At 35.9% G+C, this 12917-nt stretch overlaps 1 long non-coding RNA gene across 2 annotated transcripts in view; it reads right to left on the minus strand.

Annotated features, from left to right (window-relative positions):
- LOC111164637 (uncharacterized) overlaps positions 1-12620 on the minus strand; it is a 45718-nt gene extending 33098 nt beyond the window's left edge. For both annotated transcript variants that reach the window (XR_016394370.1, XR_016394369.1), the window contains exon 1: positions 11265-12620. This is a non-coding gene — a long non-coding RNA (uncharacterized LOC111164637). The remainder of the gene's footprint in view (positions 1-11264) is intronic.
- Positions 12621-12917: the final 297 nt, after the last annotated feature.

Here is a 12917-nt window from a genome sequence, read left to right on the forward strand (position 1 = left end):
TTGCTTTTCCCCAGTTAAAACTTATATTTCTTGAGATAAATATTTATTTTATTCTCTCTTAGCCTCTGTACAAAAGCAAATTTCTGATGTCTGAAAACTCTTATTTCCTCAGGATTAGCCATTGTGAATTTAGAGATACGTATTAAACAATTAAAATAGATGCTAGCACCTCTCCTGCCATCTAACAGAATCTATATGTATAATATTGTTTAATAATAATAAAAAAATATAGTTCACTATTCAGCTATTGATCATCAATTATGTATCAGAAAAAAATAGTCTTAATGTAAAATGCTATGCACTGGAAGATTGTTGTGACTTTTCTATTCTGAAAACTTTTACATAATATAAGTTATAGTCTGTGTGTTAGAACTGACCCTGTTCTCTCTACACAGAAAATTCGGAAGGGAAGCACAGTTTATAGAATAAGAAGTGTGTTGAGCAATGACAATTCTCTGTCACACCATCAGATAACCGTCACCTCACCATCACCTGTATGTCTCTGTTGAACTGTATAAAAAATGGTATCAAGAAATCTGGCAATTCCAAGGAAGGAGATGGCATTCAACTTATAATATCTTTTTCAGTTAAATGTATGCAGTTGAAGATAGGCAATCTGTTAGTAACAGAAAAGATAGAAATTACTATATTATTACTAAGCCAATATAGCAGGCAAGTATAGAAAGTGTACCTTAAAATGTCCTATTTTTCTGTCTTTTATACTGAGACAACAGCTGTAATGGTACAATGAGACAATTTATTTAAACTGTAAAGCATAAGCATTTTAGCTAAGCAACAAAAACAAAGCATTGGAAAATAATAACTTCTTGTCCTAAGAAACTTGATTTGAAATTAAATCTACATATTTATTTGTCAAACATGGATGAGACAGATAATGGTCTTGGCAGGAACAGAAATTGCAGTGTGAGTTGGTAGTCTAGCCCATTTTATGAACCAGTTCTTGTTCTCCAGTGTGCACTGTGCTTACTAACATCTAGACCATTGACATCTGAACCACGCTGAGAGCTGAGGCAAGCACTCAGATATGTTTTATTTGGCCAGCATTAGGTTTAGAAAATGAACACACATGCCTTTAGGCAGGGCACACACTTTTAAATTCCAGTAGTGCCTCTCTTCACTTTATCTTATTCTTGGCATCTTCAAAATTTTTTGTTAAGTTTGTCTTCAGACCCTTGAAGCCACTTGAAATTTGAATTTTCCATCCCTGGTTTAGGACTTCAGCAGATCTGCTACTCCTTATCCTAGTTTTCTGTCTCTTTATCAATTAAAGTTGGTGAGTGTGAAGCTGAATTAGAAAGAACTAGGATTGAGATAAATTTTGGCTTGTTGTGCAAAGTCTATATACAAGTCATTTTATTTTTAGTTAAAACTATAGTCAAGTTATTATGCATATACTGGGGTATGTCCTATATATCATTTCTGAAAATATTTTTTAAGAGTCAAGTATAAAACTTAATCAATAGGAAATATCAATATTTATAAGACAATCATATATTATTACACATATTTTAAAAAGCAGTTTAGCAAACAAAAAATTATTTTTTACCAGTTTTGCCAAATATTCCTGTATCAGTATTAAACACAATTATGTTTAAGCTATGTATAAGAAATATCATTTTACTTTTCTGAATATTAACCAGAGTGCAACTACTTCTGTAAATATACTCTCACAAAATACAGTTATTTCTTATTCAAAAGCATATCAATATATGGTTTGGACATAATTAAAATCAATTAATAATAAGCAGTTAAGGAATACAAAAAATAACTAGATTAAAATATAATATCAAAAGTCATCACGAGAGGAGGAGAGTACAAATGCAGGTTTTTAAAAATGCATTTGAAATTGAGATCAACAACTTAAAACAGTCATACATGTATATATAGACTGCTATACAAAAACCACATGGTAACCACAAATCAAAAGTCTATAATACATATACACACAAAAAAGAAAACAGAATAACTCATAACACTAAAGATAGCCATCAAATTACAAGAGAAGAGAACAAAAGAGGAAGGGAAGGAAAAAGACCTACAAAAATGAATCCAAAAATATTAATAAAATGGCAATAAGAACATAAATATCAATATAAATAAATATCAATAATTACATGAAATGTAAATGGACTAAATGCTCCAACCAAAAGACAGAATGGCTGAATGGATACAAAAACAGACCCATATATACGCTGTGAGCAAGAGACTCACTTCAGATCTAAAGACACAGACTGAAAGCGAGGGGTGGAAAAAGGTATTCCATGCAAAAGGAATTCAGAAGAAAGCCAGAGTAGCAATACTTATATAAGACAAAATAGATTTTAAAATAAAAACAGTTATAAGAGACAGAGAAAGACACTCCATAATGATCAAGGGATCAAACCAAGAAGAAGATATAATACTTGTAAATATATATGCACCCAAAATAGGAGCACCTAAACATATAAGGCACATAATAATGGACATAAAAGGAGAAATTGACAATAACACAATAATAGTAGAGGACTTTTAACACCCCTCTTACATCATATAGATCATCCACATATAAAATCAGTAAGGAAACACTGGCCTTAAGTGACACATTAGGCCAAATGGACTTAATTGATTATATGGAACATTCCACTTGAGAGCAGCAGAATACACATTCATTCCAAGTGCACCTGGAACATTCTCCAGGACAGATCACATGCTAGGCCACAAAAGAAGCCTTGGTAAATTTAAGAAAATTGAAATTATATTAAGCACCTTTTCTGACCACAGTGCAATGAGACTTGAAATAAACTGCAAGAAAAAAACTGCAGCAAAACAAAACAAAACACGTGGAGGCTAAACAATATGTTACTAAACAACCAATGGATCACTAAAGAAATCAAAGTGGAAATCAAAAATTACCTAGAGAGAAATGAGAATGAAACATGATGATCCAAAACCAGTGTTTTGCAGCAAAGGCAGTTCTAAGAGAGAAGTTTACTGTAATACAAGTTTACCTCAGGAAACAAGAAAAATCTCGGTTAAACAATCTTAACTTACACCTAAAGGAACTAGAGAAAGAAGAACAAAAAGAAACCTGCAGTTAGTAGAAAGAAATCATAAACATCAGAGCAGACAAAAATGAAATAGAAACTAAAAAAAAAAAATCAATAAAACTAAAAGCTGGTTCTTTGAAAAGATAAACAAACTTGATAAAGCTTTAGCCAGACTCATCAAGAAAAAAAAGAAATAGCCCAAATCAGTAAAATCAGAAATGAAAAAGCATAAGTTATAACTGACACCCAGACGTACAAAAGATCATAAGAGACTACTATGAACAACTGTGTGCCAGTAAAATGGACAAGCTAGACTAAGAAATGGACAAGTTCTAAGATACAGTCTCCCAAGACTGAACCAGGAAGAAATAGAAAATATGAACAGACCAGTTATGAGTAATGAAATTCAATCAGTAATTTAAAAACTCCGAATAAATAAAAGTACAGGATCAGATGGCTTTACAGGTGAATTCTACTAAATATTTAGAGAATAATTGACACCTATCCTTCTGAAACTATTCCAAAAAATTGCAGAGGAAGGAATACTTTCGAACTCATTCTGTGAGGCCAGTGTCATCCTGATACCAAAACCAGACATAGTACAGAAAAAGAAAACTAAAAGCCAATATCACTGATGAACATAGATGCAAAAATTCTTAACAATATGTTAGCAAACCAAATCCAACAATATGTTAAAAGGATCTTACATCATGATCAAGTGGGATTTATTCTAGGGATGGAAGGATTTTTCAGTATCTGCAAATCAAACAGTGTGATACACCACATTAACAAAATGAAGAATAAAAACCATATGATCATCTTAATAGATGCAGAAAAAGCTTTTGATAAAACTCAACATCCATTTATGATAAAAATTCTCCAGGAGGTGGGCACAGAGGTAACCTACCTCAACATAATGAAGGCCATGCATAACAAACCACAGCTAACATCATACTCAATGGTGAGAAGCTGAAAGTATTTCCTCTAAGATAAGGAACAAGACAAGAATGTACACTCTTTCCACTTTTCTTCAACATGGTTTTGGAAGTCCTAGCCTCACCAATCAGAGAAGAAAAAGAAATAAAAAGAATCTAAATTGGAAAGGAAGAAGTAAAACTGTCACTGTTTGCAAATGACATATCTTATACATAGAAAATCCTAAATATGCCCCCAGAAAACTACTAAAGTTCATCAATGAATTCAGTAAACTTGCAGGATACAAAATTAATATAGACATCTGTTGCATTTCTATACACTAACAGGGAACTATCAGAAAGAGAAATTAAGGAAACAATCCCATTTACCACTGCATCAAAAAGAATGTAATACCTAGAAATAAACCTACCTAAGGAGGTAACAGACCTGTACTTGGAAAACTATACGACACTGATGAAAGAAATTAAAGACAACACAAACAGATGCAAAGATATACTGTGTTCATGGATTGGATGAATATTATTAAAATGAGAATACCACCTAAGGCAAACTAGAGATTTGGTGCAATCCCTATCAAAATAGCAATGGCATTTTCCACAAGCTAGAATAAATAATTTAAAAATCTCTATGGAAACACAAGAGACACCAAATAACCAAAACAAACTTGAGAAAAAAAAATGGAGCTAGAGGAATCAAGCTTCCTGACTTCAGAGAATTATACAAAGTTCCAGTAATCAAAACAGTATTGTATTAGCACAAAAACAGATACATAGATCAATGGAGCAGAATAGGGAGCCCAGAAATAAACCCATACCTATGATCAATTAAACTTCAACAAAGGAGACAAGAACATACAATGGAGAAAAGACATTCTCTTCAGCAAGTTGTGTTGCAAAAGCTGGACAACCTCATGAGAATCAATGAAACTAAACACTCCCTCATACCATATACAAAAATATACTCAAAATGGATTAAAGACCTAAATTTAAAACTGGATATCATAAAACCCCTAGAGGAAAACATAGGCAGAACGCTCTGTGACATAAATCGCAGCAATATTTTTTTAGCTCTGTCTCAAAAAGCAAAGGAAATAAAAGCAAAAATAAACAAATGGGACCTAATGAAACTTAAAAGCTTTTGCAGAACAAAGGAAAGATTGACAACACAAAAACACAACTTACTGAATGGAAGAAAATATTTGTAAATGCTATGACCATGGATAAGAGGTTAATATCAAAAATATATAAACATCTCATACAACTCAACATCAAAAGAAAACCAAAACCTAACAACCTATTTTAAAAATGGGCAGAAGAACTTACTAGACATTTTTAAAAGAGGATATCAGATGGCCAATGGGCACATGACAAGATATACAACATTGCTAATCATTAGGAAAATACAAATCAAAACCACAATGAGATATCACTCACACCTGTCAGAATGGCTATCATTAAAAACATGACAAATAAGAAATGTTGGTGAGGATGTGGAGAAAAGGGAACCCTGATTCATTGTTGGTAGTAATGTAAATTGGTGCAGCCACTGTGGAAAATAGTGTGGAGGTTTCTCAAAAAAACTGAAAATAGAACTACCATATGACTCAGAAATTCCACTCCTGGCTATATATGTGAAAAAAGCAAAAACACTAATGTGAGAAGATACGTGCACCCTAGTATTCATAGCTGCATTATTTTCAGTTGCCAAGATACGGAAGCATCTTCAGTGTCCATCAACAGATGAATGGATAAAGAAGTGGTATATTTTCACAAAGGAATAAATACTCGGCCATGAGAATTTTTTTAGCTATTTGCAGCAACATAGATGGACTTGGAGGGCATTGTGTTAAGTGAAATAAGACAGACGGAAAAGGCAAATACTATATGATATGACTTATATGTGGAATCTAAAATATACAACAAAGTAGTGGAAAAAGCAGCAGGCTCATAGATATAGACAACAAACTAGTGGTTACCAGTGAGGAGAGGAGAGGAGGGAGGGACAATATAGGCATAGTGGATAAATGGTGAAGAAAATATTTAAGGTAGTGGATGCTTAGTTTCTGTGATAGGCCTTGTTTTCTTACTAGTCTCAAATATATATATTTTAACATATTCTAGTGCAGTATTGTTCATTTTGTCATGGACAACTGATTAATGACAATTCTGTTAAAATCAACCAGATGGTGTCAGTATGTATTTCACCTAGTCAATCTTATCTTTTGTATCTTTATATGATATATGCTTATTTCATAAAGATGGCAAGAAAACTCTTAGTGGAATGAGTAGATCCTATTGTAACAAAGAATTTATTACTCTAATATTTGAAAATATACTCATTTGAGCTATTTTGGTTGCAACAGGATTTTTTTTAAATGGAGTTGACTTGACATTGATAAGCAGATTGTGCTTTGTAGCTTTTAATCAAATATTCCCTACTTCAAAATGCCCCTGGCCAGGAAAAACAAAAATGCCAACAGAATGGAGGCTATAGACAAAAAAGAGGCACACATAATATTTTTGTCAACCTTGTAAATATAGTAATAAAAATTATATTTTGTTATGGTCTCAGATTTTCCCTCCATAGCTTTGTTGTGGTAGAAACACAACTCTTATGAATTTATTAGTATTTCTTTCCACTTTAGGAACCACTTAGTTTTTCAGAATTATTACCAGCATAGCTAAGAAAATAAGGGAAAATAGAGTTTCCCCAAAATGCAGAAAGACAAATGTTATAAAAAATTTTCATGGCAATTTATTAATATTTTACTCTTTTTATCTATTAGGATTTCCCTTTACCTGTTTCACTGTAGGTCAGGATAAACAAACTGATTCACACTGAGGTCCTGGTGGCTAAGAAGCTTGAATAGTCATGAGTGTCACATGGTTTTTTTTTTTTCCATTGTAAGTGAAAAACTCACAAGCCTAAACAAGTGACTTATTTTTCCTGTGGAATTTTATGTGTCACTGAGCAAGTAGGGTGGGCTTTTTATTAATTGCTTGGGGGTGGAGGGTGAAGAATAACAGGCTACCTCCTATGGCTTTGGCCAGGGTTGTCATAATGCGATGGAACAAGTTATGTAAACCTGATAATAATGACTAGATATTCTCAGGTAGATAATTGTACAGCACCTGAAAATTTTCGTGGAACATAATCTTTTAAACAATCATTGTAATTGCTAAGTAGAGAATGTCACCCAGGTGTCCTGTACTGTATACAAGTGATCATATTCAGGGGAGCTTATCAAGTAATATTTTACTGAATGCCCATTTCATAGAACATTCCCCAGTTTTCACCTGCAAGTTGTACCTAAGGTGGTCATTAAAATAAAGGGATCCAACCTGGTGTAATTGAGACTGGTAGACTGAAAATGAAACCAAAGCCTGATATGCTGCCACTTAATGGCTCTATACCTCAAATTCCTCATGTGTAACACAAGATGCTAAGATGAGATCTGTAGTTTTTAATTTAAGCAGCTGAACTGGCTCTTCACTCAAATTCTTACACGGAGGACCAAGCAGAGTGACTATGATTACAACAGTGGTGGCAACCCTGAGACCCCGATGTCCTTTGCAGTTCTGACAGATGGAATATAAAATGATTTAAAAATTATAATTTGGTTGTTGCTAAAGTGGATATACGTGTGTATATTTACTACTTTTCAGATCCTATGCCATCACCTAGTTGACAATCTATCTGACCTTTACCAGAATCATTCTCCTTTATTCAAACATCCCCATGGACTGTAGGGAAGAGTCCCAAGGGGCAAAGAGTCCCAAGGGGCAAAGAGTCCCAAGAAAGTCCACTGGAGAACCCGGGGGGCAACACGTTCTTCAGTGCCTCCCTCTTTAAACCTGAAAACTCATTATTATGACTTCTAAGAACCCTGAGCTGAGAGACATCAAATCATGGGCAGACCTGCATACTGCCTAGACTCTGTCTGCTTTAAAGTTAAAACTGAAGTGACATAGTGTACACAGCCCACTGCTGTTGAGTCAAGTTCATCAGAAAACAGAAGTGTCAATAATTTATTGTGTTGAATCGCATGGTTAGGCAGTTCCTAGTCTAACTCTGGATGATGCATAAGCAATGATACAAGAGTTACTCTAACATTCCTGCACATGTGTACTGATATTTTCAACAGAAAAAGATTGAGTTTATTTACTTTTTCAAATTTTTAACTGCGTGACGCACTTTGTTGCCTTGATGTAAGTTTCCATTTTTTACCCTCTAAGAATAGGGAAGATATTTCACATGAGTGTAGTCCTGCTTTATCAGCAGCTTTGCTTTCTGTGGTTTCAGTTACCCACAGTCACATAAGGTCAACTGAGGGCAACTAAAACTGTCCAAAGCAAAATCTTGAATAAGGGGTATTGCTTAGGGTTTGGTGCTATCCATGGTTTCAGGGCCATGCTGAAAGTCTTGGAAGGTACCCCACGACACCCATGCATAAGGGAGTGATTACCGTACTTGGGTACATTTATTATGCTTCAGTGCCTTGTCACCATGAATAAGTATTGCTATCATAATCATACTTTAACCTTATGCTTCATACTACAAAATTATAAATACAGTTGACCCTTGAATAACACAGAGGGGTTATAGGCACGGACCCTGTACACAGTGGAAAAACCACATTATAACTATATAGTCAGCCTTCCTTATCTGTGGTTCTGCATGGATTCAACCAACGACCCATTGTGGATTGGGCAGTACTGTAGTTTTTATTGAAAAAAATCTACATAAAAGTGGACCCTTGAAGTTTCAACCTGTTTTGTTCAAGGGTCACCTGTAGTTTTATTCACCTGAAGCAAAAGAGGGACAAACCCATTATGTAAGGCATGCACTGAGTACATAAGAAGAAAGTTCAGGTTACTCAGCACATCCTATTCAACAGCTTTTCCACTTACGTGGTTTGTCCCCACTTTTCTCTCAAATGCAGTTATTTATAGCAAGTAAAATATTTTCTTGCTTACTTGGTTTTCTTAACAATGCAGCATCTTACATATTAAAATTTATTTTATTTGCTAATTTTAGATTAAACTTTTTTCTTTATTGTTTCTTCTTCGTAGAAATAGACAAGATATTGATGTCTGTAGTAATTTACTGCTTGTTTAAAATACTTAAATTTAGAAAACAAAGGTGCTGGAAAGAAAATTAATTATTAAGACTTATGTCAAGTAGAGAAAGTAAAAAGTATGTTTTAAGATATCACTAATCACATACTTTTCTTGAGTCTGTAGGGATATCAGCTGTATCCTATCAGTTCACAGATCATAAATTCTATTTCTTTTGTAGAATTCATGAGTATATCTACATGTGGGCTTTCTTTGAAAGAAGGAAGAATAGAATTTTTCTGTTTCTTTTTTTGTTGTCATATCTACATAGTGTTTCTAGAATGAGCAGTATGCCTTTGCACTATGTTGCACTGGTGGTAGGAACTGAGGCTGAGCTCTAAAAAGCATCTGCAATACGTAGTTCAGAACAACAGAGAAAGTTCCCAGGGAATCTGTAATTATTCCCATGTGTGGATAGAGCTGTGTTCCCTGGGAAACTCCACCTAGAAAAGGCATCACCCAGGGACTTCCCTGATGGCTCTTTGGTTAAGAATCTGCCTGCCAATGCAGGGGACACGGGTTCGATCCCTGGTCCGGGAAGATCGCACATGCCATGGAGCAACTAAGCCCATGCGCTACAACTACTGAGCCCGCGCACCACAGCTACTGAAGCCTGTGCACCTAGAGCCCATGCTCCACAACAAGAGAAGCCACCGCAATGAGAAGCCTGTGCACCACAATGAAAAGTAGCCCCCGCTCACTGCAACTAGAGAAACCCGCATGCAGCAATGAAGACCCAAAACAGCCAAAAATAAACTAATTAAAAAAAAATAAAAATAAATAAAAGCCATCACCCAGAGGTAAAATTTCCTGGGATGTGAACTACGAAACTTTAAAACAGTTTCAGATTACAAGAATATATACTTGTACCATAAATGAATGCCAGGACCTGGATGACATTTTCTAACTCATGAGTGAGTATCACAAATTTCCTATTCTATCCATAAGTCTTCTTTCCATTTTTCCTTAGAATAGGGAACCAGATCAGACACCTCTGTTTTCCACTAGACACACACTATTATTCTTCTGATACTCAATCTTCCTCACCTAATAAATACAGTATCTGCCCATAAAACTCAGTTTTAGAGTTTTGAGTGTAATTACCACAACAACAGGTTGAATATGAGTGGTGAAATTTAGCTTTCAAAATTAATTAAGTTCCTTTTCACACTCTTACTTTACACGATATCTAGGTGTGTTTACAAAGTCATGATTCCCTAGACATGAGTAAAATGTAGATACACATCCAAGCTAGTTAAACCAGTCATTTAAATCTGGTTGTGTTTCATCATGTGGAAACAGAAGGTCATTAGGCTAGTACGTATTTTACATGCGATCCCAATATGTAAAGATAGTTAAAAGAACAGCTATTCTGGTCAAAGTGGGAACTATGGCCCATTCCCCTTCCAGTCACATCTCATTTGGGCTCTGAGTCATCCCCACAGAACCCAAGGGCTCTGTGGAAAATGTTTAAATAACTAGATTATGAGATCTCCAACACAGTTTTTTCTTGAACTTACCATAATCCTTTTAATATACTTGTGCATTTCCATCCTATCAGAATATATGGAGGTAAAATATGTAGTAGAAAAAAGTTTATAGATATCTATAATATAAAACAATAATATACATAACTAAATTATGTTTTTCAAATATAACAACTTAAAAGTTGTTTTGGATGGGCCCTGAACCAAGATGGCAGAGTAGAAGGATGTGCTCTCACTCCCTCTTGTGAGAACACCAGAATCACAACTAGCTGCTGGACAGTAATCAACAGGAAGACACTGGAACTCACCAAAAAAGATACCCCACAGCCAAAGACAAAGAAGCCACAATGAGATGGTAAGAGGGGCGCAATCACAGTAAAATCAAATCCCATAACTGCTGGGTGGGTGACTCACAGACTGGAGAACACTTATACCACAGAAGTCCACCCACTGGAGTGAAGGTTCTGAGCCCCACATCAGGCTTCCCAACCTAGGGATCCAGCAACTGGAGGAGGAATTCCTAGAGAATCAGACTTTGAAGGCTAGTGGGATTTGATTGCAGGACTTTGACAGGACTGGGGGAAACAAAGTCCACTCTTGGAGGGCACACACAAAGTGTGTGCATCGGGACCCATGGGAAGGAGCAGTGACCCCAGGGGAGAATGAACCAGACCTACCTGCTAGTATTGGAGGGTGTCCTGCAGAGACAGGAGGTGGCTGTGGCTCACCGTGGGGACAAGGACACTGGCAGCAGAAGTTCTGGCAAGTACTCCTTGGCATGAGCCCTCCCAGAGTCTGTCATTATACCCAACAAAGAGCCCAGGTAGACTCCAGTGTTGGGTTGCCTCAGGCCAAACAACCAACAGGGAGGGAACCCAGCCCCATCTATCAGCAGACAAGTGGATTAAAGTTTAACTGAGCTCTGCCCACCAGAGCAAGAGTCAGCTCTACCCACCACCAGTCCCTCCCATCAGGAAACTTGCACAAACCTCTTAGATAGCCTCATCCACCAGAGGGCAGACAGCAGAAGCAAGAACTACAATCCTGCAGCCTGTGGAACAGAAACCACATTCACAGAAAGATAGACAATATGAAAAGGCAGAGGGCTATGTACCAGATGAAGGAACAAGATAAAACCCCAGAAAAACAACTAAATGAAGGGGATGTAGGCAACCTTCCAGAAAAAGAATTCAGAATAATGATAGTGAAGATGATCCAGGACCTCAAAAAAAGAATGGAGGCAAAGATCGAGAAGATGCAAGAAATGTTTTAACAAAGACCCAGAAGAATTAAGTAACAAACAAACAGAGATGTACAATACAATAACTGAAATGAAAACTATACTAGAAGAAATCAATAGCAGAATACCTGAGGCAGAAGAACGGCTAAGTGACCTGGAAGACAGAATGGTGGAACTCACTGCTGCGGAACAGAATAAAGGAAAAAGCATGAAAAGAAATGAAGACAGCCTAAGAAACTTCTGGGACAATATTAAACACAACAACATTCTCATTATAGGGGTCCCAGAAGGAGAAGAGACAGAGAAAGGACCAGAGAAAATATTTGAAGAGATTATAGTCAGAAACTTCCCTAACATGGGAAAGGAAATAGCCAACCAAGTTCAGGAAGCACAGCGAGTCCCATACAGGGTAAACACAAGTAGAAACATGCTGAGACACATAGTAATCAAATTGGCAAAAATTAAAGACAAAGAAAAAGTATTGAAAGCAGCAAGGGAAGAATGACAAATAACATACAAGGAAACTCCCATAAGGTTAACAGCTGATTTGTCAGCAGAAACGCTACAAGCCAGAAGGGAGTGACATGATACACTTAAAGTGATGAAAGGGAAGGACCTACAACCAAGAGTACTCTACCCCAGCAAGGATCTCATTCAGATTCAAGGGATCAAAATCTTTACAGACAAAAGCTAAAGAAAAGCTAAACGAATTCAGCACCACTAAACCAGCTCTACAACAAATGCTAAAGGAACTTCTCTAGGCAAGAAACACAAGAGAAGAAAAGGACCTACAAAAACAAACCCAAAACAATTAAGAAAATGGTCATAGGAACATACATATTGATAATTACCTTAAACGTGAATGGATTAAATGCTCCAACCAAAAGACACAGGCTTGCTGAATGGACACAAAAAGAAGACCCATATATATGCTGTCTACAAGAGACCCAGTTCAGACCTAGGGACACATACAGACTGAAAGTGAGGGTATGGAAAAAGATATTCCATGCAAATAGAAATCAAAAGAAAGCTGGAGTAGCAATCCTCATATCAGATAAAATAGACTTTAAAATAAAGAATGTTACAAGAG

This window comes from Delphinapterus leucas, chromosome 9, assembly GCF_059928025.1.
Source record: "Delphinapterus leucas isolate spDelLeu-1000000601 "Yukka" chromosome 9, BTC_Dleu_Yukka2, whole genome shotgun sequence".
Classification (NCBI taxonomy): Eukaryota; Metazoa; Chordata; class Mammalia; order Artiodactyla; family Monodontidae; genus Delphinapterus; species Delphinapterus leucas.